The sequence below is a fragment of the Triticum dicoccoides genome, chromosome 7A (assembly GCF_002162155.2).
Source record: "Triticum dicoccoides isolate Atlit2015 ecotype Zavitan chromosome 7A, WEW_v2.0, whole genome shotgun sequence".
NCBI lineage: Eukaryota > Viridiplantae > Streptophyta > Magnoliopsida > Poales > Poaceae > Triticum > Triticum dicoccoides.
In genome coordinates this window covers 172,803,849-172,809,848 of record NC_041392.1, presented here as the reverse complement: position 1 = coordinate 172,809,848, position 6,000 = coordinate 172,803,849, and positions in this window count along the sequence as shown.

Here is a 6,000-nt window from a genome sequence, read left to right as displayed (position 1 = left end):
TACACCCAATAGGTCTACGGGTTACACACCCTTCTTCATGGTTTACGGGGCAGAAGCGGTATTGCCCAGTGACATCCGTCATGACTCGCCCCGTGTGGCGGCTTATGTTGAAGCTAACAATGAAAAAGCCATACAGGATGCGCTTGACTTGTTGGATGAATAAAGAGACTTAGCAGCAGCACGATCAGCAATCTATCAACAGGACCTGCGTCGTTATCACAGCCGTCGGGTTAAGAGTAGGACTTTCAGGAAGGCGACTTGGTGCTCTGGCTCATCCAAGATCTTTCAGATGCACACAAGTTATCCCCACCTTGGGAAGGACCCTTTGTGGTCAGTAAAAATTTAAACAACGGGTCTTACTACCTCATTCACGTTCGAGAGCATGCAGACTCACGTAAGTCAGAAGAGGAGACCCGCCGGCCGTGGAACATTGCTCAACTTTGGCCGTACTATACCTGAGCCACCGGCTCTCATCCTGTACATACGTTCATCTTGTATATACGATGATAAGCAATAAAGTAAGACCATCGGTCTCTTTTCTTTTCAAAGATTATGCATTTTTATTACTTTTTCACAAATGACTATTAAGGAGATGATCATATTTGAATCAAGTTTAACTTTTCTAGTCCGGCTTATGATCGTATTCGAATCTAGCTTTAAATATCATGGTCACTTGGGGCTTCCTGTTCAAACATAGGTCGTATTCGAACCAAAGAGAACATAGCTGTCGTAACCCTTTTGATCGGCTCAAGGCCAAACTCACTTGGGGGCTTCTTGATCGTATCCGAATCATAGCTTAACCCCTTTTGAGCCGACTTGGATCGTATTCAAATCAGGGTCGTTAAAAACCTCTCAAGGTCATTTGGGGGCTTCCTGTTCAAACATAGGTCATATTCGAACCAAAGAGAACATAGCTGTCGGTACCCTCTTGATCGGCGCAACGCCAAAGCCACTGGGGGCTATATGGTCGTATTCGAACCTTAGCTTAACCCCTTTGGTCCAGTTTACTGATCGTATTTGAATCAGAAACCCCCAGTCTTTTAAATACAGAGTTAAAATTATGTTTGTTATATGTTGCTTGCCTTTGAGTTTTTGTTGTTACAAATGAGATGGCCTGATTCTCTTTGCCGGCTCAATTATTGGACAACCCAGCCGCCCGGGTTATCCAAGCCGGTGGTATAAGGATCCGAAGGCACGAGCTACTGAGATATAATGATTATTGAATGTTCAAGGAGTCTCAACTTTTATATTGAATTCTCAAATTCATCACCCGGTTTATTTAAACCGACGATCTAAGGATCACCGAGGACAAGGTATGGTTTTTACTTACACGCGCTTATCGGCTGCGTTAACTTCAGAGTTGGTATTAAAACTTATCCTTTATTTATATTTGTCTCTGTTTTTTGAGGTGGAAATATGGGCTGTAAAAGAGGTGTTTAAACCCAGTTGTTTCTAAACCGCCTTGCCAGGTCTTTCCTTTTTCCTTGTGTTCACAGGAACAGAGTTTAAACATTGCAGAAACAAGTGTTAAACAAGGCATAAGAAAAGCATTAAAGCATTGGCACCCGGAAGCACAGATTCACATAGAAGCGTTTTATGCGCGATGGCATAAGCAAACATGCGGTGTTTTTAACAGCTAAAGCTATTACAAGGCTTTCTAAAGCCCATGAAGATGATCAGTGTCCTTCCCTCACCGGCTCAACATCTTGAATCTACTAGAAGTTGGGTTTTGACCAGTCAGAACCGTTCATGGCGACAAATTCAGCTTCATCATCAATCAGGCCGACCGGATCAACCTCCGGGGCAAATGTGTCTTCCCTCACCGGTGGGATCAAGTCGGTTACTTTATAGGAAGGAGCGGCCATCTTCTTATTTTCACTTTCAAAACCCGGTTGATACTTGTCCACATTGGTGTCATCTTCAAGGCTAGTCGCCTGAAGCCGGACTTCACGGATGCAGGCTATAAAGTCATCCTGATCAAAAGGAGACCCGTCCTCCTTCACGGTAGGATAACCCCTTGCCACGTCTGCCGGGTCTAGATCTGGTACCCAAGCCTTGGAGCGGCTTAGGGATGTCAAAGCTCCGGCTCGCACGCAGGAGCGTTTCACCTCTTGGAATCTGGCAGGGAGAATGGACAGCCTCTTCAGGACGTCACTGATCCGGTTAGACCCTTGATTAGTAGGAGAGATGGCTGCCAGAGCTTGTTGTGCACTGATATACAATTGTGCAGTTAAAGTGTATACGTCTTTCATCTTAATCAACGGGTCTTGGTCTAGATTCTTACTTCGCAGACCTACACACATTTTTCATAGAGTAAGTTAACGGATCATATTCCGGCTTGACATGAAAGACATATGAAAGATCAAATCAGGAAGCTTACCAAAGATAGCAGCGACCATCTGAGACACCCTGCCTTTTAAACTGTTCAGTTCGGTTGAAATTTCCTTCAGAGTTGTTTCGGTTGTCTCAGCTCGCCGGGTCAGAAGTATCTTGTCATCTGCCCACGTTTTCTCTTTGATAGCAAAGTCAGTCTTCAACTTCTCCGTTTCAGAAAGACTTATTTGCAGTTGAGAGGTGGAAGATTTAATTTCTGATTCCTGGTTCGCTAGCCGGGTCTTTGTATCAGTAAGTTGGGAGTTCAATTCAGACAATGCATTCTGTGAAAACATTCAGATAAATCAAGACTTGGCTTCAAATTCCAGTATCCAATTTCAAAGATTCAAGTCTCAAATACTTTATGAATAAACCACTTGACACTTGGGGGCTAATGTATGTCAAATCAAATTTTTATGACTCTACCAACATATTTGAAGTCCCAAGTCCTTTACAAAGTAACAGCACTTGGCACTTGGGGGCTAATGCACGCAGTTTAGCAAGTTTTTTCAAGTTTAAACTGGAATATTAAGTATTTTATAGATGGCGTTCAATTCTGAAGTACCGATTCATTAATGATTAAATAAACCGGTCCTTGGGGACTACGGGTGAAGTCTTGTTCTACTAATATCAAGCAAATATTCAGAGGTAAAGGTATCAGTCTATATTGTAAGTCTATAGGTTATTCTGTTTCTCTCATAATCTACAGACTTGGGGGCTGAAGGAATGTTGATAAACCGGAAATTACATACCTCATACTTCAATTGAAGCTGCTTGACCATCTCAATCTCAGAATCACGACTGGAGTGTACATGACTGAGATAGCCAGATAAGATGTCACTGGCGTTAAGAAGGTCATAATTGGCAACATCAAGACGAACCTTCCGCCTCTCCAAAGCTTCTTGCTTAGCAGTGCACCGTGCCAAAACCGTCGGGTTCCCCGGCTCAACATAGCGGCTCCCAGTAATTTGAACATCTTGAACACAGGGAGACGGGGGCAAATTGAGCTTGATGGACCAGCTGCAGAAGGGTTAGTAGTGTTCTTGACAAGGGATGGCTCTGGAGGATTTGCTTCATGAACAATAGGCGGGTCTTCTGGGGTGATAGTCAATGGAGAAGGTGGCCTAACCGGCTCAGATGCCAGTACTGGCGGATCTTCCATTGGTTTTGTTGCCTTCGCTTTTTTGGACTTAGCTTGACCTCTGAAGAAAAATATTTCAGAATAATCAGCATTAAGATAACAATTGATCAAACTCGAAAGAAAAGAGGGTTTTTAATTACCCAGGAGCAGTCTTGAAAGCTGGAAATTGTGTTTGTGATGAGTCGACCGAGAACGAGACACCTCCTGAAAAGGTAAATAAAAGGAGTTAAAGAAAATACAAGGAGCGGGATTCATCAAAATGGGTTAAAGACAGTAATAATTAAACCTCGTTCGGGCATTTCCGAGGAGTCTGTTGAAGGACAACATCCGGTTCATCCTCAATTTCAACTTCACGGCGGCTTTCATGTTGTTGTTTTTTCAAATGAAAGTTGGGATCCAAGTGAGCTAAAGGGTTAGAAAACCTTACTTTACGGATCACTCGACGAACTTTGTGTCTGGGTAAGGGCTTTGAGTCGGAGGAAATAATAGGTACCTCTACTTCCTCAGCCTGACTGGCCCCAGTGTCATCCTGGTAAGGATCAGTGTCAATAAGAGTGTTAAAAAATTGGCCAAGGGAGTCAAGGGCTACCTCCGAGTCAGACGAGTCGTCAAGCTTCATTAAATCTTCAGCAGTGGTTTTCTTCTTCTTCTTCTTGGATTTTTGGGCTGTTTTCTTGGCGTTCATGGCGGCGAGTTTCGCCTTCTTGGCAGCTTCGTGATCATATTTCACCTTCCAGAAGTCAGAATTGGCCTGTAAAGACAAGAAGAAAGATCAGTATTAAGTACTAATAGCTGGGCAAAACACAAAGGATAAAGAGATCAGAATGTACTTACTTCTGGCATCGGATTAATCTTGCATAAAGGACTTAACCCAACAATACTGCAATCTTCGTACTTCCCATTTACCAAAAGGGTTGACATCGAAACAATGTCTTCTTCGGTGAGTTCAACTGGGTTGTGACGAAGAGGGTGGTCCGGGCTACCGTCATATTCATACATCAGTTGAGATCGACGACTTAATGGGCTAACCCGCCATGAGATCCAACAACGGGTCAGATCTACTCCGGTTAGACCATTACCCAATAAGCTGTTCATTCTTCTAATGGAGGGAAGAAGCTTCCTACGTTCAGCGACGGTAAGCTTATCCGGAAGGGTGAACTTGGAGTCAAGACGGTTAGGGCGATAACCCGGCAAAGGATTCTCGTTTGCTGGAGAAGTATCCTGACAATAAAACCAAGTTTGGTTCCAATCTTTTGGGTGGCTCGGTAAGACGATGAGAGGAAAAACAGCACCCAGACGGCGCTGAACTGAAATGCCTCCAAGTTCTAAGCTAGAACCATTGGTGCATTCATTCTGGCGATTCAGATAAAAGTACTCTCTAAACAATTCTACAGTGGGCTCTTGCTGAAGATACACCTCACAGAGCACTTGGAAGTTACAGATATTGGAAATAGAGTAGGGTCCAAGGTCTTGAGGATGGAGTTTGAAAAAATGAAGGACCTCTCTGAAGAATTTTGAACCGGGCGGTGAAAATCCCCGGTTCATGTGGTCAGTAAAGATAATCACTTCTCCATCTTTCGGATTGGGACGTTCTTCCTCCGGGTCAGGAGCACGATAAGACATGACATTATTTGAAGGTAGAAACCCAACGATGAAGAATTCTTTTAGTCGTTCCTTAGTTACGGAAGAAGGGACCTAGTTACAGACGGTCGGTGACTTCGACGGCATGATGAGTAACAAACTGAAAAATAAATAACAATATGGAGGTTAAGTCTATGGTCAATTATAAAGCAAGTAATGGCGGTTTAACTAAGGGCTAATGGTATATAAGGAAAAGAAAGCCGGAGTGGTAAGCCGCCATGAATACAGATTTTCTCAGAAGGCAGAATTCAGTTAAGTGTTGGCATAAACAAGTTTCACCAAGTTCTTATTATCATTTTGGATCAAAGGGCTGTTTCAAAAAGGGAAATATTCTAGTCCTAAAAAACATAGTAGAGAGGAGTTCGTCGACTATAACGAAGCATCTTAACAGGTAAAAGGGATCTACTGATATAAAAAACGAATGCCAAACAGCTACTGCGCGAGTTATATCTCTTTTCTGGATCAAAATAAGTTGCGGAGAAGATCTACAAAATGGCCTGTGATGAACAGATGAAGAACACTGAAGAACTCGTGAAACCTAGAAACGAATCTAGGTATGGGAGAGAGAGGAAAGCTTACAGGAAGCAGGCCTACCGCGAAAAGCCGTCGCGTTCTCTGGATGAACTTAGGGTGATGCAGTGGCCAAGCTTGATGACGACGATGAGAGTCGCGGCGGCGGCGGAGCTCGATCAGCGATGGAGGTTGCGAGAGGAAGAAGATGAGGAAGAAAGGAGAATGGGAAGGACCGGCCGCGTGCCTATTTATAAGGGCAAATGTGAACAGGCGGGCGCGAAAATCAAGGAGACCCAATAATAATTATCCAACTGAACAGACGCCTCGATTCT